Raw genomic sequence first — 25,369 nt, 5'->3', positions numbered from 1 at the left:
AGTCAGTACTTGAACTAAACTTAACAAATCAGTAAAATTTAGGAGAAAATAAAAAGAGTAGTTTAAGGGCTGTTTTCAAGAACAGAAATATTACACATGAACGATAAGAAATTATTGTAAAATAAACGTGAAAATAATAGTATATCATAAATGCAAATCCAGTTACAAACAAGCCACAGAGAACATATGTTGACTAAATGGAGAATATATACTGAATATATGGTAAATTATTTTACTTGAGGTAAGAAAACCTTACAAGAAACATCAAAATTGAAGAAGAATGTAGCTAAGGCAGCTGGCCTTCAGCTATAATACTGTTTGTCTTCTTCAAAAATTTCCAATGTGTGTTCATTTCTTCACATTCACCACTCCAGTCACCATATTTTTATATTGAATGCAGTTTTTCATTGCTGTGTGAAATTATTAGTTCCTTTGTATATATTTCTACAAATGATTGTTATTACCTCAAGTGGTCACACTGAACCTGTTTCTTGCATTCAAAGAAACAAATACAAAATAAGAGAATTTTTGTACATCTGAGTTCTTTTTCTTTGTATGATGTTTTATTTATTATTCTATCTTTATATTTTAGCGCCTTTGGTGACAAATTTTCCTTCTTTTATAAACAAAATTATTACTATTCTTACCACCTGTTCAGGGTACTGTCACACATATTTTCTTCTACATTTCCTCCAGAGAAGAATTCACACTACTTCCTTGCTAACCATTCACACTTTTACTTTTTACATTATTGTTCAATGAAAATATCTTATGTGATAAACACAGTTTAATGTTTTATGATTATTGCCACTTTTTGTCATACTTCTGCAGTATTTGAAAGTGCTGCCAAATGTGGGGATTGTGTGTTCTCTGGCTTTTTATAGCAATGCTTTTTTTTTTCATTTATTTGTGATGGTTTTTTTTTCTGTATTTTTTCAGGTTTTCATGTATATATATATATATATATATATATACCCAAAACTTACTGTCTTTGTATAACATTTGCTATTTGCTGACAATGTTTACAACATTTCATTTTGCTGTGGTCCGCCTTTTTTTTTAAATTATGTATATTCTTTATTTATATTTCAAATGATTTCCCCTTTCCTGATTCCTCCCTCCCTGAAATTGCCATAAGCCCTCTCCCCTCCCCATGTTCCCCCATCCACCCCTTCCCACTTTCCTGTTCTGATATTGCTCTACACTGCTGCACTGAGCCTTTTCAGAACCAGGGGCTAATCCTCCATTCTTCTTGGACATCATTTGATGTGTGGATTATGTTTTTGGTATTCCAGTTTTCTAGGTTAATATCCACTTATCAGTGAGTGCATACCATGATTCATCTTTTGAGACTGGGTTACCTCACTTAGTATGATATTCTCCAGCTCCATCCATTTGTCTAAGAATTTCATGAATTCATTGTTTTAATGGCTGAGTAGTAGTACTCCATTGTGTATATATACCATATTTTTTGTATCCATTCCCCCGTTGAGGGACATCTGGGTTATTTCCAGCTTCTGGCTATTATAAATAGGGCTGCTATGAACATAGTGGAGCTTATATCCTTATTACATGCTGGGGAATCCTCTGGGTATATGCTCAGGCATGGTATAGCAGGGTCCTCTGGGAGTGTCATGTCCAGTTTTCTGAGGAACCACTGCACTAATTTCCAGAGTGGTTGTACCAGCTTACAACCTCAACAGCAATGGAGGAGTGTTCCTCTTTCTCCACATCTGTTGTATTCCTTAGCTGCCTGCAGCTATTATGAACTGGGATGCTGGAATAGAATCTGAGGGATGGGAGAGGAAGGGGCGAAAAGAAGAAGGGCCAAGACAATATTTCACTGATCAAGGCTGGAAACTTTAATGGCGCCAGATCTTTTAACAGTTTGGGCAAACCCTTCCCCCCAAACTCAGGGCTGAGTTCCAGTGGAAGTTGTCTAGCTTCTCTTGGAGGTCCTTGTCTTGATTGCTCCAGCAGCTGGGTGGAACACCTGCTTAATTCAGGAATTCCTAGACCTGGAGGAACAATGAACTTAACCTTTACTTCAAGCACTCCACCCAAGGTGGAGCAGGATCTTGGCTATCTGGGAGAAGTTAACCTTGACCATAGTCAAGTACACTCTTAGCACTCCCCCCAAGGATAAAAATTCCTGCTTTAACCTACTTCCCTATTATGTCCTAAAGGCAGATTCCTGCCTGAAGCAAGGGATTGTCCTTGACCAATGTCAAACTCCAACTAAGTGCATGACTGCCCCAATATGGCTCTTTACACACATCCTCGCGAGCACCTGCTGTCTCCTGAGTTTTTAATCTTAGTCAATCTGACTGGTGTGAGGTAAAATCTCAGGGTTGCTTTGATTTGCATTTCCCTAATGACTAATGATGGTGAACATTTTTTAAAGTGCTTCTCAGCCATCTGAAGTTCTTCAAGTGAAAATTCCTTGTTTAGCTCTGTACCCCATTTTTAAATAGGGCTATTTTATTTTCTGGGGTCTACCTCGTTGAGTTCTTTGTATATATTGGATATAAGCCCTCTGTCAGATGTAGGGTTGGTGAAGATCTTTTCCCAATTCGTTGGTTGCCAATTTGTCCTTTTGATGGTGTCCTTTGCCTTAGAAAAACTTTGTAATTTTATGAGGACCCATTTGTCAATTCTTGATCTTAGAGCATAAGCTATTGGTGTTCTGTTCAGGAACTTTCCCCCTGTACTGATATCATCAAGGGTCTTTCCCAATTTCTTTTCTATTAGTTTCAGTGTGTCTGCATTGATATGGAGGTCCTTGATCCACTTGGAGATGAGCTTAGTACAAGGAGATAAGAATGGATCAATTCGCATTCTTCTGCATGGTGACCTTCAATTGAACCAGCACCATTTGTTGAAAAGGCTATCTTTTTTTTTCCATTGACTGTTTTCAGCTCCTTTGTTGAAGATCAAGTGACCATAAGCATTTGGGTTCATTTCTGGATCTTCAATCCTATTCCATTGATCTACCTGCCTGTCACTGTACCAATACCATGCAGTTTTTAACACTATGAGAATGAAATTTTCAATATTTCTCCCAGTATATATCAGTCAAGATACCTCACCAGTTTAATTAACTACCTTTATCTACCTATAATTGAACTACTTTTTCATTTTTTTTTCTACATGAAGACACTTTACAGATCCCTATTTAAATAACACAATTCTTTTTTTTATTGTACAGCCACAATTATTTTTAATATTTTTATTCGATATAATTTATTTACATTTCAAATGATTTCCCCTTTTCTAGCCCCCCACTCCCCAAAAGTCCCGTAAGCCCCCTTCTCTTCCCCTGTCCTCCCACCCACCCCTTCCCACTTCCCCGTTCTTGTTTTGCAGAATACTGCTTCACTGAGTCTTTCCAGAACCAGGGGCCACTCCTCCTTTCTTCTTGTACCTCATTTGATGTGTGGATTATGTTTTGGGTATTTCAGTTTTCTAGGTTAATATCCACTATCACTTTTACCCTTATCTCATTTCTATTACTATTTTATATAATCATTATGATTCTATTCATATTCCTTTGGTCATTTTGCTATTCAAAATGTCTTCCTAAGAAAAATATTTAGATTTAAATCTTAAAATATCACTCTCACACATATAACCCTTGCATCCACATCTCTTGTTCTCTCATGTTTATACTAGAAGAGGATACCTGAATAACCAACTACTTTGCTGATATCTCTACTTCACTGTATATACAAATTCTTGGAACTGAATTCCCTATTTTCTTATGCAAGAAAATTCATTTTCATGTCATCTAATTTAATCGGACAATATGATTCAGCTTGAAATACCTGTGTTTAATGTCATTCTACCCCCTTCAAATTCTCCATAGCCAACAAGTACTTAGTTTTATAAACTATATTTTCTATGATGTAAATTTTGATATCTTCTTTTTCATGAAATCTAAAACTGCTTAAATTTAGGCTTGCTTTACTAGCATTGTGCTAACATTAGTGATTTTAAATTGATATCTATGATTAGACCTTCCCTCACCTATAAATTGCCCTGTCCTACTATTGAAATAATCTTTCCATCAAGGTACCTATGTTTCATTGCTTTTAAAAATATTAAGTAATCTTAAATAAAATATCCTTCATTTACACAATGGAGTATTGCTCAGATAATTAAAATGATGGCACCATGAAATTGGCATGCAAGTGGACATAACTAGAAAAGAAATCCTGAGTGAGGTAACGCAGACTCAGAAAGTAAAACATGCTATAATACTCATCTAAAAGTGGATAGTGTCTTAAAAGTAAAGGATACTAATGCTATACAATCCTTAAAACTGAAGAAGCTAAGGAACAAGCAGGACTCAATGGGAGACACATGAATCTCATTAAGAAGAAAAAATAATATAAACATCATAGGTGGATAGGGGTACTGGAAGGGTGTGGGGAAGGGTTGTAGGGTTATGGGGTCCTGAGTCCTCTTCGTCATGGAACTTGGTCACTCAGGGTGGCAGGAGGAGGAAAGTTGACAGCACTTTCTGCATGCTGTTACTAGGATGGTGTTGAGCTATAGGGAAGCCCTGTGACATCACTCTATTGGTGGGAAAGCACAGTCTAAGGCACAGGACCACCAGAGATGGTTTGGAACTCCTGGGCCTACAAGGAGGTGAGGGCTGTCTGGTTCTCAGGTACTCAGACACCCAGGCGCTGTTGAGGGCCTAGGAAGAGCTGAGAACAAAGGTATGGCTTATAGGCTGGTTCTAGCCAGGGATCTGGGGGGGTTGTGAGAAGAGGGGGGACCTCTGGCTGGTGCTGCATGGTGGGAATCCTTGGCTTGATGGCAGGTGGGCTTAAGCTTGTCTTGGAGCACAGAAAGGACTTCTATGGGAGAATAGACAGCAGCTCAATAGGGAAAGGCCTTCTCCATGCCCCCCCACAGCAAATCCTAATAAAAAGAGGCAGCCCATGGTTTAAAGACTTTTATTGTCATGGCAGAAAGTGGATGAGGAAAACCAAACCCCACTTCTCAGGTTAGGCCTGAGGTTAAATACCTTTTTAAGGGAGGAATGTCTGGGAAGGAAAACGTATTGAATAAACCCTGCAGGCCTTTAGTTACCTCATTACAATGAAGATTTGTCTTGAGTTTACATGAACACTGGTCATGTAGAGGGGCTTAGGGTTTTGTCCTTATGTGACTGATGGCCACAAATCTATGGGGTTGCTGCAACTAGTGGCAAGGGCCTTGTACCCAGGAACAAGCAAGACATCTACCATCCCTCAGGGTTTCCAGAGGATTTCAAGCTTTTGATCAACTGGGAACTAGGATACCTTTTACAGTTCCACAAAGGAATAGAAAAAGGAGGGATGATAATGGGGAGTACAGAGGCCACAAGTAATGGAAGAAATAAGTGGAATAGGGGTGTTATCTCTAGAACAAGCTGGAGACTTAAGACAGTGGAAAGTCCCATGAATCTATAAATGTAACCCTAGCTAATACCCTTGAAATGAAGGATATGGAACCTGAATCGGCCCTTTCCTGTAACTAGACAAGAATTCTAATGGAAGCATTGAGACACCAACCAAGCCACAAATCCTTTGACCTGCAGTTTGGCATTCCTATAACATATCCAGACATAAAGATGGAGCAAAAAACTGAGGAAATGGCCAACCAAAGAATGATCCTCCTTGAGACTGATGCCATGAGAAGGAGCCCACCTGACATTGCTAATGTTAAACTTGAAGGTAGGAACCCAACATAACTGTCATCAGAAAGGTTTCACTCAACAACTTAATGAAAACAGATGCAGACTCCCACAGCCAACCGTTAGGTTTACTTTGGGGAATCCAGCCGAAGAGGGAAAAGAAAGAGTGTAAGACCAAGAGAGATCATAGATACCACACAAGAATCTATAAAATCAATTACTCTGGGCTCATTGGGGCTCACAGAGTCCAAACAGAATATCATGGGAATGATTTTGGCCCTCTGCACATATATAAGAGTTGTGTAGCTGATCTTCATCTGAAACTCTTAACAGCAAGAGCAGCGGCTATCTTTAACTCCATTGCCTGTCTGTGGGACTGTTTTTTGCTAAGTGGGCTATTTCATCTAGGCTCATTTAAGAAGATTCATGTAGTCTTATTGCAACTTGTCATGCCAAGTTCATATACATATGAGGCCCTCCCTTTTCTAAAGCTAAAATAGGGAGGAGTGGATAAGGGAAAGGGGAAGGTGGGGGAAGAACTGGAAGAAAAGGAGTGAAGGGAAATGATGGTAAGATATAAATTTAATTAATTAGTTAATATTAAGCAATCCATTGAATAAACATTCAACTACTCAACTGTCATCATTTTTGTCTAGATGATTTTTTTTTCTAGGTGCATCCATTTGCATGAAAATTTTATAAGGTGATTTGTTTTTTAACAGCTGAGTTGTACTCCATTATGTAAATGTCCCACATTTTCTTTACCCACATTTTTTTCATTGAGGAACATCTAGGTTGCGTCCAATTTCTGGCTATTATAAATGAAGACAAAATAAGCATAGTTGAGCAAGTGTCCCTGTAGAATATTTCTAAGAGTGGCATACCTTTGTCTTGACATAGAATGATTCTCAAAGTCTGGAAGAAGTGCCATATTTATTTCCAGAGTCTGCTCTTTGGACTCTTTTCCTTCTGTTGGGTTACTTTCTCTGTCCTTGATATGAGGGGTTTTTGCTGTGCCGTGATGTAACTTGTTTTGTCCTGCTTGACAGTTGACTCTTGGAGGTCTGATCATTTCTAAAGAAATGGAGGGGAAGTAGATCTGGGGACGAAAGAAGATGAAGGAGCTGAGAGCCATAGACAGAGGAGAAACTATATTCAGGAGGTAAGCATTATTGTATGAGAGAAGAATATCTTTCCAAGAAAAAAAAATAAAAAACAGTCATTATATTATTTGATTTAATTTTTAGGTTAAATTTTTCCACATACAATGAGCTGTACTGTCTATACTTTACAGCCTTCCCTTTAAACCTTACTTAAGCTTGCTGCATTTTCATTTGCCTCCTTCCTCAATTCTATGTCAAAATGTAGTAGTATCTCATCACTACTTTATGAAATATCCTTTATTCTCCTGTTTTTATTTGTTACAAAACACCATTGCATAAATTTTATATGGAGCTATCATATTCTAATTTTTTTAGTTGTTTTTAACTTATCTATCTTTAAATTTCACTTTAGAGACTATCCTTGAATTCCATCTAAGAAGGGATAGGATTGCTAGGGAGAGGGTGTCTTGGTAGAACCATGCTGACATTCGTAGACATTGCCCTACCCCACTTCCTCCTGAGGTACCAGCCATACAATATGTCTAGTAAAATATGAAGTTTATTTGGGGCATGGGAAGTGGGTTGAAAGGAAGTAGAGGCAGAGAAAGAAACAGGAAAGAGAGCAGGAACAGGGAGACAAAGAGAGAGAGGGAAGGAGGGACACACACACACACACACACACATACACACAGGAGGAGGGCAGGAGCCCATTGAGAGTCAGAGGGAGATGGAGAAATTGAGAGACAAGAGATAGCTAGGAGCAGGTCAGAAAGAGAGATAAAAGGATCTGAAAGAGGTCTGGAGAGATGGCTCAGTGGTTAAGAGCACTGACTGCTCTTTCAAATGTCCTGAGTTCAAATCCCAGCAACCACATGGTGGCCCACAACCATTTGTAATGAGATTTGATGCCCTTGTCTGAAGACAGCTATATAGTACTTACATATAATAATAAAATAATTTTTTAAAAAAAGGATCTGAAAGTAACTGCAATGGGCCAAACAGTCTTTTTATACCAAGACATGCTCCTACCTGGCTATTCCTAGGTAACTGTTGGGTGGAGCCTAGAAGGAATGTTAACATGCTAACATTCCATGTGCTGCTATTTTATACTTTTGAGAGGATCAAATAAATGTAAATATATTGTATAGAACTCAACCAAGAAACTGAGCAGAAGATTTTGAAAGAAGATATATCATAAATTTGCCAAATACGTTATAAATGCTGGGGTTTTTCAGGATAAATTTTGAGCAAGTTAAAGTATCAAGCAAACTTATGGTATAATTTTAAATTAAGACCTGAGATATGGGGGGAGGAGTTGTACTGACAGAAGTTACAGAGTCCAAAGGCTAAAGACTATAAAATTCCTATGTCTCCGCACATGATGGGATAGATCACTCAGCTATTTTTTTCCTGTATTAATTTATTAGATCCTAAATTGATGGAATGGTGTCCATCCAATTGTTGAGGAATCTTCATAGGTCTACAGCTTAGAATGGCATTCCCTTCCAGAAATATCCACAAAGATATACACAGACATAATGTTTTATCAGATACATGGGTGTCCCTTAACTCTATCAAGGTAACATCATAGAATAACCATTACAGATATTTTCATTGCCCATTAATCACTGGCTATGAAATAGCTAATAATTAGCCATCTAAAATAAGTATACAAAACCCATGAGGGCAGAAAATGTCTGTCTTTATCTCACTATTATCTCCTCTGTGGCAACATAGCTATTTGGTATACACTATAAATTAAATATTTGTAGAATAAATAAAGAAGTAAAAAAATGGAGTAATTCTGTCAAACTATCAGATATTAATTACACTTGTATTAATTGATGGCTAGATTCAGACATTGACATTTATAAAGTAAAAGACAATAGAGAGGAAAGACAGAAAACTTAACTTTTACAATATAATATTTCAAATAAAATTACATAACTTACCCCCTCCCTTTTTTCCCTTCAGCACCTCCCAGGTACCTTCCTTCCAGGCCCTCCTCCCATTACCTTTCTCAAGTAGATAGTCTTGTTTCTTTGATTATGGTTAAACATACATATACACATCACACACACACACACACACACACACACACACACACACACACACCATATACACACATAACTAATAATCTGGTTCTTCTCAATGAAAAGATAATTCTCCTTCTTCCAGAAATCGTTATTTAGCTATAGTGGTAAGACTCTGAAATTTCTCTTTTTATAATTTAGCATGACTATTGCTGTTGTCATTGTTTCAGTCTTATTGATGAAGCTATTTCTAGGAGATACTGTTTCACACCAGACTTCCTAGTATTCTGGATTATTTAATTGCTGCACCACCTCTTCCACAATGTACTATGAACTATAGATGCAGGATCTATGATATAGATACATCAGCTGGTTTTAGATACTCTAGAATATATTGGTGTCTGGACTGTATTGTTATGATTTTCTGTGATGGTCTTCACTTGCTATAAAGAACGAATTCTGATGAGTTAAAATAGTTATACTTTTGTTTGGGTTTATGCATACAATTTAGAATTACTCAGTAATCCATTCTAGAAAAGCAGCAATAGTATTGCCTTATTATATTATAAATCTTTTCCTTATACCCATATACAACATTTTATCCCATATATTCTTTATTTACATTTCAAATGATTTCCTCTTTCCTGGTTACCCCCCTCCACGAAAGTCCCATGAGCCCTCTCCCCTCCCCCTGTTCCTCAATCAATCCCCTCCAGCTTCCATGTCCTGGTATTCCCCTATACTGCTGCATCGAGCCTTTCTAGGACCAGGGCCCTCTCCTTCCTTCTTCTTGGGCATCATTTGATATATGAATTGTACCTTGGGTTTTTCAAACTTCTAGGCTAATATATACTTAACAGTGAGTGCATACCATGTGTCATATACAACATTTTTAAACACACAAGTCAGGTAAGTTAGGAGTTTATGACTCAGTTGGTATTTGTACATCCAGGTATTCTGTACTCAAAAATTTATTTAACATTTTCACAATTATAAAATGTGCCTACTTCAAGTGTTTTATTTCCCCATAATCAGAAAAAGTAAGGGAAATATTTTTCCCATAAAAATCATCACAACAAACAAACAATGTTTTAACCAATGTATACTATGGAGATTCTGCATTAGAACACTTATAATTTTTCATATTGCTTAAATTTAAATCTCTCTTAATTTGTTGAAGAATCATTCATAGTAAACAGGGAGCCTCTATACTTACTTGCTAAATATTAGAAAAAAGATGAATAATCTCATCAATATATATTTTTTATTTAAAAACAGGTGCATGCTGTCCCTAAGTATAACTTTTCAGACATAAGAGAGAGTAACTTACATTTTTTATATCAATGTTACTTCTCTTTAGGCAGCAACTATATCAGGAATAGAATGAGGAATTCAATACATTTAATCCTTTTCATTCTGGGCTGCAAAATATTGTTTTGATTTATGTGGATTTATTCATGAGGCAATTTATATACAAAGTAAGATAAGAACAAGCAGAAGATTTCCATCATAGACTTTTAGATAATTTATCAAAGATTTACTATAAATTCTATTGTAATATAAATGAATTATTATTCAGATTAAAGGAATTTATATAGAACAAAATTTCAAAATCTACTTAGATTTGTGATAATATCTGTGTTAGTTATATGTCAGTAAAGAACACAGAAAGGGGATATTTATATGATAATTGGCTATCATTTATTTCTGTTTATATATACCTTTATAATTAATCTTTTATGTTGCCATGTAACTATCAATAAACATTGTAAATTAACCTTTGTTTTAGTCTAGAAAATACTATCTTGTCTTTCTTTTTTGTGTAGAGCAAAACAATCCATGAAAGGCAGCATTAGGTGATTTAGCAAAGACTAGAAGCTTATCCACAAAAGAAGACACCAGAAACAATTTTGTTATACAAAGATGAAGCTATGCAACAATGAAATTGCCAGGATCATCATTGGTATTATCCATGAAAATAAATATCAGTGAATACACAGCCTTACTAAAGTCTGGCCGAAAGAAAAGATAGGAAAAGGCTAACATAAAGATTCCCATTATATCTGATACATAGAAAGGAAGAACAGAAAATTGGACTTCCATTGTATTGAGCAGAAACTGAATTCTATTATAAGCTCATGACAACAAAATTATGACATATTTTCAAGGTACAGCTAAGAATTTTTTTTAACTATTTACTGTGTGAGAGTACAATATTTAGAACAAAAGTTTTACTGTTCTGTTTGCTTTTGGAAGATTGCTAAAACAAATGAACTATGTTTTTTAATTGGAAAGATTTAAATCATTCAAAATTATATTTTGTTATTCATAGATTTTGTAAACTAATTTTAACCAAGCAAGCAATTTATCATGTCTGCATTAATTAGGTAAATAACACAAATTGATTTTCATGAATATATACTATGTATCCAAATACAGTTCTGTTTCATGTATATGCTCATTAAGAGTATGAAAAATGTATCTCTATAGAAATTTTTCAGTATATAATGCATTATGAAGCTTTTTACCCTTTTACTAACATCTTCTGTATTACCTCAAACTTTAGAAACTACTACCTTATTATTAACTTTCAGCTTATATTTTTGTTAGATATTTGCTTTATTTACATTTAAAATTGTATCCCTTTTCAGTGTTACCCCTCTGAAAATCCCCTATCCCATCTCCCTTCCCCCTGCTGACCTCCCCCCACCCTGAAATTTCTGACTTGCATTTCCCTATTCGGGGGAATTGAGCCATCAGAGGACCAATGGCCCCTCCTCTCAATTGTGTTTGTAATGGTCATCTTCTGCTACATATGTAGCTGGAGCCATGGGTCCCTCCATGTGTATTCTTTGGTTGGTAGTTTAGCTCCTGGGAGATATGGGGTACTGGCTGGTACATATTATTGTTCCTCCTGCAGGGTTGCAAACCCCTTCAGCTCCTTGGGTCCTTTCTTTAGTTGCTCCACTGGGGAGCCTATGATCAATTTATTGGTTGACTGTGGACCATGGGTGTTTTGAACCACTTTCCAATAAGGATAAAAGTATCAACACATTGGTCTTCCTTCTTGAGCTTCCTGTGGTTTGTGAGTTATATCTTGGGTATTCCAAGCTTTTGGATTAATATCCATTTATCAGAAAGTGCATACCGTTTTTGTTCTTTTGTGATTGGGTTACGTCACTTAGGATGATATTTTTTAGCTCCATCCATTTGCCTAAGAATTTCATAAATTCATTGTTTTAATTGCTGAGCAGTACTCCATTATGTAAATGTACTACATTTTCTTTCTCCATTTCTCTGTTGAGGAACATCTAGGTTCTTTCCAGCTTCTGGCTATTATAAATAAGGCTGCTATGAACATAGTGAGCATGTGTCCTTATTACATGTTGAAGCATCTTCTGGGTATATGCCCAGGAGCAGTATAGCTGGGTACTCAGGTAATGCTATGTCCAGTTTTCTGAGGAACCACCAAAATGATTTCCAGACTGGTTTTACCAGCTTACCATCCTACCAGCAATGGAGGAGTGTTGCTCTTTTTCCATATCCTCCCAGCACCTGCTGTCTCCTGAGTTTTTGATCTTGGCCCTCCTAGCTGGTGGGAGGTGGAATCTCAGGGTTGTTTTGATTTGCATTTACCTGATGACTAAGGATATTGAATTTTTTTTAGGTGTTTCTCAGTCATCTGGTATTCCTCAGTTGAGAATTCTTTGTTTAGTTCTATACCTCATTTTTTAATAGGGTTGTTTGGTTCTCTGGAGTCTAACTTCTGTCATGTTTTGTTTATATTGGATATTAGTCCTCTATCAGATATAGGATTGGTAAAGATCTTTTCTTAATCTATTGGTTGCTATTTTGTTTTATTGACAGTGTCCTTTGCCTTAGAGAAGCTTTGCAATTTTATGAAGTCCAATTTGTCAATTCTTGATTTTTTTTTTTTTTTTTTGGTTTTTTGGATTTTGTTTTTTTCAAGACAGGGTTTCTCTGTATAGTCCTGGCTGTCCTGGAACTCACTCTGTAGACCAGGCTGGCCTCGAACTCAGAAATCCACCTGCCTCTGCCTCCCAGAGTGCTGGGATTACAGGTGTGCACCACTACCACCCAGCTATTGGTGTTCTATTCAGGAAACTTCCCCATGTACCCATGTGCTCCATGTTCTTCCACACTTTCTCTTCTATTAGATTCAGTATATCTGGTTTTATGTGGAAGTCCTTGATCCATATGTAAGAAAATTCATATTTATCATTTGAATTTTATTTTTATGGTGGTTTGATTTTTAATATGGCCCAAATAATTTTTATTATTTTTTCAAAAGTGGCCGAGTTTCTATCCTTTGAAAGGGGAATATTCTAATTGACTATGTTTGTATCTATTTCATATAAATTTTGATAGAATTTCTATGCCTGAAAATGCTTAGTTCATTAATTATTAGATAAATAGCATGAGTTGATTTCTTTGATTATATAGTACATATCATAATACAGATGCATATATAAGCTACTGACTTTTCTGATACATATTTACTTAGAATCAAGAATATTGGATCATCTCTTATTTCTATATTAGTGTGTTGAACACTACCACAGTTCTGTTCATAATTAATTCTAGCCCACTGAATTTTGATTTAGATTTCTACAAAAGTAATCCCACTTCTATTCCTTTGACCAAAATCTGTTTTTCTTTATATTTTGATATCAACCACATTATCTGATATGAAGTGATTTCTCATTAGGTTTATTTTATACTTTATTGATGACTAATACTCCTGTGTATCTTTTAATATAGTCCTTAATCTTTGATTCAAATATAACAATATTTGGAAATACTGGGACTGGAGAAGAGGATGAATAGTTAATTGTGCTTATTTATCTTCTGTAAGGCAAATATTCTATGTATAGTACCCATATTTTATGGCTCTCATGCACTTAAATCTTAAGATCCAGGGGATCTGATAACCTCTTATACAAGCATCAGGCACTCAGACATGTGTGCCACAAACAAATAGACACACAAATATATACATGAAAATACCTCTTTAAATCGTAAAAGAAATTAGTATTATGGATCAAGGAGTAGGGACCATAATTTCTAGTAAATGGGGTCTAAGACAAAACTGAACAAAGCCTTAAAAATAACTGGCATCCAATTATGTCATAGACTATTAAATGAAACACAACTTCCTTTCTTATATAACATGTTGAAACTCCAAAGAAATATTTAATCTCTGAAATTTGCATCTAAAATAAAAAATTAGAATACAGTTGCAGTAAGAATAAACCATGATCTGACTTACTATCATACTAAAAGTGGCTAAAGTCCACATGAAGAAGATATTAAACTGAAACATCATTTCATTGATCTCCAAGGTAGAAGAATATGAGGGTATTACTAAGATGTCTATCACTGTGATCAAATTCCATGATCAAGTCACCTTATATGAATAAAGTTGACATGGCTTATGGTCCCAGTGTTACAACAGTCGATCTCCATGAGCCTGAGAAAGCATAAGAATAAGTATTTATGTAGCCAGGAGCAGCAAGCCAGGAGCAGCAAGATGTGAGCAGCAATCTGTGAACTTATTTTCATATTTGTATATTTTTTTTCTTTAATTGAAAATAGATCTTTTTCATACATTATATTCTCCTTATGACTTTCCTTTCCCCAACTCTTCTGTGATACTCTCTACCTCCCTTTCCATCTGAATCCATACACTTTCTATATCTTGTTGAACAGCTAAAGAATAGTAATAAAATAAAATAAAATAAGTAATAATACAGAATAAGACAAAATGAGTCAAAGAAAAAGTACATGAAACATACACACAAAGAGACACACACACAAATTTGTACACATGGGAATCTCATAAAAGCACAAAACTGAAAACTATAAAATACATGCAAATGACCTGTAAAGTTTTGTGTTTTTTTTTAATTGCCATGAAAAAAAAAACAACTCTGTGAAACTAAAAACCTCCAAAGATGTCACTTTGTGTTGGTAGTCTCCTACTGTCTATGGTGCTTTCCCTTGAGAGTGGTTTGCATCACCAGTTAGACTCCCATCTAGAAGATTAGTTTTTCATTTGTTAGTGGGTATCAATTAGAGATATAGACTTTGAGTTAGGAATGGAGGGTTGTGTCTACTTCATCTTTTAGATATGGGAGCCTATTTGGCCCACAACTATACTGGCACTACATATACTACCATAGTCTCTGTGATGTCATATGTTATTGCTCTTACTGTATTTAAAAGATAGTATTGCTTTTGGTGTCCTCAATACTCTCTGGCACTTAATATCTTTCTTCTTCCTTTCTATAGTGTTTGTTGAGCTCTAAGGGGAGGGACTTGATAGAGACATCTCATTTAGAACTCAGTGTTAGTGTTCCAAAGTCTCTCATTCTGTATATATGCTGGCTATAGGTCTCTGTATTTGTATTTGTTTCTTCCAACTGAAACTGAGAACGTCTCTGATGATGGTTGAACAAGACACTGATCTACCAGTATAAAAGAATGTCATAATAAGTCATGTTATAGCTATTATATTTTAGCAGAATGGTATTTTTGGTTTTCCCCAAGGTATCTAGGCCATCTAATCTCAGGTTTCTGGCCACCAGAGCAATGTCAAGGCTTGATTTGTCCTCATGGGGTGGGATTTAAATCCAATCAAATATTGGTGGGTTAGTCCCATGAGTTTTGTGCCAATATTGTACTAGCACATCTTGAAGGCAGATTATCATTGTAGATCAAAGAGTTAAGTAACTGTGTTTGTATTTACTATTCTCTTTTGGTAGCACAAGAATATACTCTATACTATGAACATTAGTTAGTTGGAGTGAAGGCCTTTGTTATGCACCAGTTTGACTTCTCTATGTTTAAAGGCTTGTAGTAATGCTGTCTTGGGCAAAAGGGCTTTACTATCAGTTTAAGGAGAGATATCAATAACCTTTGTAATAGACTGGGTTGTTTGTGAGTTCCTATGGGATCCCTTTGGCCAACAACTCAACTAGATGCAATGGAATCTTACTCCATCATAAAGAAAGAAAGCAGGAAATTCAAAAAGGAATTCATAAAGCTAGAAAAAAACATCCTGAGTTAGATTACTCAAATACAGAGCAAGATATATGATATATTTCCCTAATGGCTAATGATGACTTCTTAAGGTGCTTCTCGGCCATCCAAATTTCTTCAGGTGAAAATTCTTTGTTTAGGTCTGTACCCCATTTTTTAATAAGGTTATTTGGTTCCCTGGGGTCTAACTTCTTGAGTTCTTTGTATATATTGAATATTAGCCCGCTCTGAACACTGAAGATACAATTAGCATATCAAATGATTCCCATGAAGAAGGAAGAAGAGGGCCCTAATCCTGGAAAGGCTTGATCCAACATTGTAGGGGAGTACCAGGACAGAGAAAAGGGAGGTGGAAAGATAGGAGAATGGATGGAGAGAAGAGGACTTATGGGACATATGGGGGAGGGGACTGGGAAAGGGGAAGGCTTTTAGAATGTAAACAAAGAATATAGAAAATAAATAAAAAAAGAGAAAGAAGAAAAATAAGAATGATGATGATGATTATGATGATAATGAGGAAATGAGGAGGAAGAAGAGGAGGAGAAGGAAACATACAGTCATACACCGTCCTATCTGTCCCAGCACTAACCTAATTCCTGATACCAACTTCTCAATTAGTTTTTTTTTTGCAGGGAGGGGGGACAAACACAATGACCAAGGTAATGTGTGTGTGTGAATATGTGTGTGCATGTGCGTGTGCGTGTGCGTGTGCGTGTGCGTGTGCGTGTGCGTGTGCGTGTGCGTGTGTGTGTATAGATATATATGATATTTTGGGTTTATGTTTCTAGAAGCAAGAGTCTATTACCATCATGATAAAGAAGTGTGGCAACATGCAGGCATGGCTACTGGAACAACAAATTGAAAGCTCATATTTTAAAGTGAAAATGAGAAGTAGAATGAGAACTGGCAATGTAAGCTTAAGGCATGTACACTTAAGACCTCAAAGGCCACTCCCACTTATTACCCCTAGTGATATACTTCTTCTAGCATGGCCAAGACATGTAAAATTCACTAGTCAATTCCAAGCAACTGGAGACCAAGTATTCAAATTTGCTAGCATATGGGACATATTTTCATTCAAACCATGCACATTTAAAAGAGGATTTTGACATAATGTCATATTACTTTGCTGACATGACTATGTTATTTTGCCTTTCAAGAGCCTAGTATTGCATTTACTGCATATTGCTTTTGGTGGATTGCCCATTTTCACAATATTTCTTTTTTTTCCTTTTTTTTTATAATTTTTTTTAAATTTTTTTATTCGATATAATTTATTTACATTTCAAATGATTTCCCCTTTTCTAGCCCCCCACTCCCCGAAAGTCCCGTAAGCCCCCTTCTCTTCCCCTGTCTTCCCACCCACTCCTTCCCACTTCCCCGTTCTGGTTTTGCCGAATACTGCTTCACTGAGTCTTTCCAGAACCAGGGGCCACTCCTCCTTTCTTCTTGTACCTCATTTGATGTGTGGATTATGTTTTGGGTATTCCAGTTTTCTAGGTTAATATCCACTTATTAGTGAGTGCATACCATGATTCACCTTTTGAGTCTGGGTTACCTCACTTAGTATGATGTTCTCTAGCTCCATCCATTTGCCTAAGAATTTCATGAATTCATTGTTTCTAATGGCTGAATAATACTCCATTGTGTAGATATACCACATTTTTTGCATCCACTCTTCTGTTGAGGGATACCTGGGTTCTTTCCAGCATCTGGCAATTATAAATAGGGCTGCTATGAACATAGTAGAGCATGTATCCTTATTACATGGTGGGGAATCCTCTGGGTATATGCCCAGGAGTGGTATAGCAGGATCTTCTGGAAGTGAGGTGCCCAGTTTCGGACCCATTTGTCAATTCTTGGCAGTTCCTCCGAAAACTGGGCACCTCACTTCCAGAAGATCCTGCTATACCACTCCTGGGCATATACCCAAAAGATTCCCCAGCATGTAATAAGGATACATGTTCCACTATGTTCATAGCAGCCCTATTTATAATTGCCAGAAGTTTGAAAGAACCCAGGTATCCCTCAAAAGAAGAGTGGATGCAAAAAATGTGGTATATCTACACAATGGAGTACTATTCAGCCATTAGAAACAATGAATTCATGAAATTCTTAGGCAAATGGATGGAGCTAGAGAACATCATACTAAGTGAGGTAACCCAGACTCAAAAGGTGAATCATGGTATGCACTCACTAATAAGTGGATATTAACCTAGAAACCTGGAATACCCAAAACATAATCCGCACATCAAATGAGGTACAAGAAGAAAGGAGGAGTAGCCCCTTGTTCTGGAAAGACTCAGTGAAGCAGTATTCGGCAAAACCAGAACAGGGAAGTGGAAAGGGGTGGGTGGGAGGACACGGGAAGAGAAGGGGGTTTACGGGACTTTCGGGGAGTGGGGGGCTAGAAAAGGGGAACTCATGTGAAATGTAAATAAAAAATTATATCGAATAAAAAAAAAAAAAAAAAAAAACAAAAGGAACCCTGTGGTAGTTAGAATGTAACTGGAACCCATAGTCTCATATACTTAAATGCTCAATCACAAGTTGATGAGTTGATTTGAAGGAATAAGAAGTATATCCTTGTTCAAGCTGAATTATTCATATTGAAGGAAATGTGTCCCTGAGGGGTAGGTTTAGGTGACTCAATAGACTAAGGGGGGGGGGGTCAGTATTTCTTTCTGCTTTCTTACTAGAGATCAAGATGTAAAATACTCATTTCTTGCTTCAGCATTATGACTGACTGTATAGTGCCACATTCCCTGCTAAGATGATGACTGACTAATTCTCAGAAACTGTAGTCTGGCCCTTAATTAAATGGTTGTGTGGGTTTTTTGTTTGTTTTTGTTTTAATTTTCTATATTCTTTGTGTACATTCCAAATGATTCCCCCTTTCTCAGTTTCCCCCTCCCCATAAGTCCCATAAGTCCTCTTCCCTCCACACATTCCCCAAATAATACCTTCCCACCTTTCTGTCCTTGCAATCCCCTGCAATGCTGAATCAAGCATTTCCAGGACCAGGGCCCTCTCCTTCCTTCTTCTTGGGAACGATTTGATATGTTAATTGTATCTTGGGTATTCAGAGTTTCTGGACTAATATCCACTTATAAGTGACTGCATTCCATGTGTGTTCTTTTGTGATTGGGTTACCTCACTTAGAATATTTTCCAGATCCAATCATTTGCCTAAGAATTTCGTGAATTCATTGATTTAAGTGCTAAGTAGAATTCCATTGCATAAATATACACATTTTCTGTATCCATTCCTCCATTGAGAGACATCTGGGTTCTTTCCAGCTTCTGGATATCATAAATAAGGCTGCTATGAACATTGTGGAGCATGTGTCCTTATTGCATGCTGGGGAATATTCTGGGTATATGCAGAGGAGTGGTATAGCAGGACACTCTGGAAGTGTCATGCCCAGTTTTCTGAGGAACCTCCAGACTGATTTCCAGAGTGGTTGAACCATCTTGCATTCCCACCAGGAGTGGAGGAGTGTTCCTCTTTCTCCACATCCTTGCCAATGCCTGCTGTCTTCTGAGTGTTTAATCTTAGCCATTCTGACTGGTGTGAGGTAAAATCTCAGGGTTGTTTTGATTTGCATTTCCCAAATGACTAATGATGTTGAACATTTCTTAAGGTGCTTCTCGGCCATTTGCAGTTCTTCAGGTTTAAAGTCTTTTTTAGCTCTTTACCCCATTTTTAATAGGGTTATTTTGTTCTTTAGGGTCTAACTTCTTGAGTTCTTTGTATATATTGGATATTAGCCCTCTGTCGGATGTAGGGTTGGTGAAGATCTTTTCCCAATTTTTTTAATATTTCATTGGTCACGGTGTCTTTAGACAGCAATAGAACTATAACTAACTCAACACTATTGAGAAAACTCATTGTAGGAATTTTTCCCCCCAGATTATTCTAGGCTGTGTCAAGTTGGGAATTTAATCGAAACACTCCATTCTTGGTGAACTTGAAAGAAAAACTCATTATTTTAAACTATAATCTCTTACCCAAGGTTCTAACATCTTATATAAAAATATAAACTATAGATAAACTTTTGAAATTCACAAAAGTCTTTGAAATTTCCAATGCTTTAAAAGCTCAAAGTGTTTTAACTGAGTTTCTACAAAATGAAAACAAAATTATATAATTTCAACATATTATAGTTAAATGGTAGAATTTGTACTTGTTTGAATTAGAACTTTCTGTCATGTGCTTAAGTATTTAAATGCTATGTCAACAGTCTGTGGTACTGTTTGGGGAGGGTTTTGATGTATGGACTTCCTAGAGGAAATATGTCACTGGTAGTATTCCGGAAAGGTAATTGTCTTTTCTTACTTCAAGTTTTTTGTCTTTTCTTCACATTTGTTAAGAAGTCATCTGTCAGCACATGTGTCTGTCCTTGTTTCGTTGTTCGAATGATTGTCCTATGTTTCATGTTGAAAAGAAAAAAATGACAAGAACTTCAAGTCTCTGAAGAAGGAAATCGAAGAAGACCTCAGAAAATGGAAAAATCTGCCATGCTCATGGATTGGCAGGATTAATATAGTTAAAATGGGCATCTTGCCAAAAGCAGTATACAGATTCAACGCAATACCCATCAAAATCCCAACTCAATTCTTCACAGAGTTAGAAAGAGCAATCCTCAAATTCATCTGGAATAACAAAAAACCCAGGATAGCTAAAACTATTCTCAACAATAAAAGAAATTCTGGGGGTATCAGTATCCCTGACCTCAAGCAATACTACAGAGCAATAGTGTTAAAAACTGCATGGTATTGTTACAGTGACAGGCAGGCGGATCAACGGAACAGGATTGAAGATCCAGAAATGAACCCACACAGCTATGGCCACTTGATCCTCGACAAAGGGGCTGAAAACATCCAATGGATAAAAGATAGCCTTTTCAACAAATGGTGCTGGGTCAACTGGAGGTCAGCATGCAGAAGAATGGGATTCCCTGTCCCCTTGTATTACCATCAGAGAGACTTTGGCATTATTGCCACCCCTGATTAAAAAAGATCTGGGTCTATGGCACTGGGGTTTTTGGCTTGTAGAGCTGCCACATTGGGATTGTTCCTGCTAAACTGTATGTGAAACAACAAAACCAGTCCAGAGCAGTAATTGAACAAATGCTTAGGCACAGGATAATACATCTGCTCAAATTTGGCTCAGCCTGTAACGAGAATAGTTAGGCTATGACGTGCAACTCCTTTGCAGTCCACACCAACCTAAGACAGGGGCTCTGGGATTGGCAGAGATTCCCAGAGATGGGTAATGGTAGTTGGGTAGAAGGTGTCCTAAGACAGACGTTATTCATTCTTAAAAGAATAAAAAAGGGGGAGTTGTTGGGAACTAGAGAGCTTGCCTCAACGCCCGCAGCTGAGATGTTTGCACAGGTTTCTTGAGAGCAAAACATCCCGTGGCTTAGCTTTATTCCTGCCTTCCTGCCCAGTGTGGTACGGACTTCCCAGGTGCCTGACCTATGACTATAATTGTTTTTTCCTGTTTCCTTCCCTGGCCTCTAGTATATATATATATTGCTGGTCTCTCAGTAAAGCTTTGGCATTCTCCTTGAAGAATTACCCATGTCTGTGTTTTTTGTTAATCCCCCAGTCCTATGCCCGATACTTGGTACCATGGCAGCACGGGCACTGTCATGTTGGATCACACAGATATAGAAAGTCTTTGTTTTCATCAGAGTAGCCATATTTCTGGATTCAAACTCCTCTACAAAACTCCAAAGTCCAACAGGTGAGGTTCTTAACAAACTTTGTTCCCCCAAAGTTTTAGTTGCTCCAATATTCCTACTTTGCTACTTGCAGCTCATTTAACTTCTCTTATAAGCTTAGGAAGACTCTACTCCACAATTGCAACTTTCCTTCATATACACTCTCCAGTCCTATCATATCCAATCTAATAAGGTTCTCATTTGTTAAAGAGGCTCTACATTAACAGCTCCATGTAATCATTTCACAGCTCTTCTCCACAGTGACTCAGAATCTGCCATATAAGGCCAGGCTTAAGCTGTCTTCCATGATGCTCTCAATCTATCATCTTTTATATTTTCAACACTAGTACAAAATGGATGACACAACATTGCCATTTTTTCTGCCAACTCAAAATATAGCCCATCCTCTTTCAAGTTCATCTATAACTATTCCTGTGGTTAATCTAAGAAAATACTCTTATTGCCAAATTGAAACACAGGAGATTCCATTTCAGTGGTGTTTATATATGTAACAATTATGCCTACTCTCTCATCACCGGGTTGAATGCTCTTTTCTCTGCCAAATAATTCTGTCCATTATCTTTACATTTAGGTTCACTCACAGTTTCAGGAAACAGCCAGAATAATGCCAGATTCTTGGCCAAAATATCATTTGAATGGCCAACATCCCAGTTTTTGACTGAGTCTTTGTTCACCTCTGAAACTTTACAAGCCCGGTCTTTAATGTCTGTATTTTTCTAAGAATTACTGCCATACAAACTCCTAGAATAATGGTTCATTAAGCTTTGCATGTGTTATTACTCTCACAGCTCCAATGCTTAAAAGCCACATTAATGGGTATATCAGAGAAACAACACAGACTTGGGTTCTAATTTCTGCCTTATTTTCATTTCTGGTGATGTGATAAGTTACTTGGAGTAAATACAACTTAAGAGAAAAATAATAACTTCACTTTATAATTTCAAGCTACATTATACCATAGTAGGTAAACCAAGGTAGGAATGTCAAAGAGTCAAATGTCCCATAGCATACTCAGTTAAAAGCTGAAGAAACTATGTGCATATGCTCATTTTCATGCTTTCTTTGGCTCAGTACAATTGCTTAGTTATTATACCATTCTTCATGATCTACCTAAAGATTTGTTATCTTCATAGTAGGGTGGATCTTCTCATGCTCTTTAGTTTAATTCAGACAGTTCCACAAAGGCATAACCTAGGCCAACTCAAATTACAATCTGCTTTTTAAGAGACAATTTGTAGGTGATTCTGTGTTATATAAATAGGACAATTAAAGTTAACCTGCCTAAACTTTTGTTCCTTTTTCTGCATTATGGAAAAACTGAACAGTATTAGCATTTATTTCTGTGTAAGCATCTGGTAGAAGTTTTATTGAGTCTATGTGGTCCATACTAGTGTCAAGTGGCAAGATTTGTCTTCCTATTGGTTCAATCCAATTGCTGATTATAGACTGATTTAAATTACTTATCCCATCTTAGTTTAATTAAATAATGTTTAATTAATGAGGTTTTATTATATTCTAAATATTTTAATTAATATATAATTACATCATTTGTTTAATTTCTTTCCTCTCGCCCATCCAGTTTGCCCAAACATATGCAGTTTACTTTAAATTTAAATCTTCCTATTCCTTTTTTATTATTTATCTATACATGAATATACATTTATACAGTCTATTTAGTGTTACTTATATACATATGATTTCAGTTCTGAACTGTGTTTGAAAACCAATTCAGAGACTTATTCCTGTGAACAATTAATTCTGCTCTAAGCTGTTATTAGCTGATTATAGTTCTTCATCTTGGGGTAGGACTAAATGAGAATAGTGCCTTCTATATGAACATGTCTCTTCTTATTTAGGAAGCAATATGTTGAAGAATCATGGTTATAAATTCTTTGTCACTTCTAGGAGATATAATCTCATAGCAGACTTTATGGTCCTGTCTATTACAATATTTCTGAACATCTTATGCAAAGTTTCCCAAGCTTTGGGTATAAAGGACTTGTTGTAAATTAATCTACTGGGGCAGGCATTCAACAATGAGGACTTCTCTACACTTTTACCAGCTATGCTTTTCTGTATGGTTTCTGTCTGCATCAAAAGGAGCTCAGTTAATTGGGGTGACAGCTACACTCATCTGTATGTATAAGAATAAATAATTAAAAATTACTTGGAATTTTTACTGGTATAATAAAGTGATGTTAACAGTTTATTAAAGATTCATGGCAACAAGATCTACTTGGAGAAGAGCAAGCAGAGGTGAGCTGAGTGGTATACCCTGACCTCTGGCCCATAGCACTTCCTGTGACCCTGAGGAGGCTTTAAGGACCCCAGGAATATTCAACTTAGACTCTTCCTCCACCCTGTTAGTCAGGTCCACTGGAGCACAATCAACAGAGATGAACTGCATGCTGTCCCATGACCTCTATTTTTCTGACCCGTTATTCTTTCTGTATACCAAAGAAGCCTGTAGGGGTTCCAAGTATATCCATCTTAGACCTCTCCCTGACCAGTCTCCTCACAGTCAGTTCACCTGGGGCAGAGCCAGCAGAGGTAAGATGTACACAGGATACACTGAACAATATCTTCTGGTGCTTGGATTTTCCTGCCTGAGGGAGGAGCCTTGTGGGTATGAGGTGGGACTCTAGTCTAGACCTTGCCCCAGCCTGTCACTGTCCTGTCATCTTCAACGAAGTTGAGCAATGTCCAGTTCTCTGAGACCCATTTTCACGCTCTGTCTGCCTCCCTAAGGAGTCATGCTTATATCAGGAACATCTAGCCATTACCGGCGACAACCAGATAGCTAAAGGGCAGCATAAGAACATAATAAATAAGAGACAGGGCAAGATGGCACCACCCGATGCCAGTAATCTTGTTAGAACATGCTATGAATACACTAACTCTGCTGAAGCAGAAGAAGATGTCCTTATATCCAATCGTATAAAGCTAATAGAAGCCTTAAAGAGGAACTCAATATATACCTTAAGGAAGTACAAGAGAATATCATGAAACAGGTGAAGAAAATTAATAAAATTGTTTAAAAAGTGAAAATGGAAATAGAAGCACTAAAAAACACAAATTGAGGGAATACTAGAGATAAAAAAAGGTAGGGAAGAGAACATGAAGGACAGACCAGAGAGCTTAGGTTCCAATCCTGAGGGCTCTGGCAGGAGCCTTCAGATCTCTGCTTCGGGATCCAGAACAGCCTGTGAGCTCCAGCAAAACAGAATTTGACATAACTTTCCAAAGAACTAGGAGTTTCAACTTCAACTGTGTGTTACTATGACCCGTCCAGCAGGTCCAGTTATTCCAGGGTCTCGAAGAGGCACTACCTGAGGGTCAAAAATGGGGGGGAGAGAAAAGAGAAGCCAAGCATGCTAAGAAAGACAAGTCAGTCTGGGTTATGTCAAGGCTTCATTTAATGTCGGGGAGGTAAGTGGGTTTTAAGGTTTACAGAGAAGGAAATAACCTTCACACCAGACAAAGGAGAGAAGGGCAAAGACACCCCTAGGGGTCGAAGCAGGAAGCAAGCGAGGAGGTCATCTGGTCATCTGGAGAGGACACACGGAGTTAACGCTGGCAGGTACATTCCGTGGTTAGGGCAGGAACATCTTGTGGTATTCTCGGAATCTTCTCACACTGATAGCTCAAGGAGAAGGCTCTAGTTAATTGTTCTTATATTTTAGCAGCCACCACCTTAGGGCCATGAGTAAGCATTAGTCCGAATAGCTCAGGA

This window comes from Apodemus sylvaticus, chromosome X (genome assembly GCF_947179515.1).
Source record: "Apodemus sylvaticus chromosome X, mApoSyl1.1, whole genome shotgun sequence".
In the NCBI taxonomy this organism is placed as follows: Eukaryota; Metazoa; Chordata; class Mammalia; order Rodentia; family Muridae; genus Apodemus; species Apodemus sylvaticus.
The sequence above is the reverse complement of the archived record's forward strand: the minus strand, read 5'-3'. Positions refer to the sequence as shown.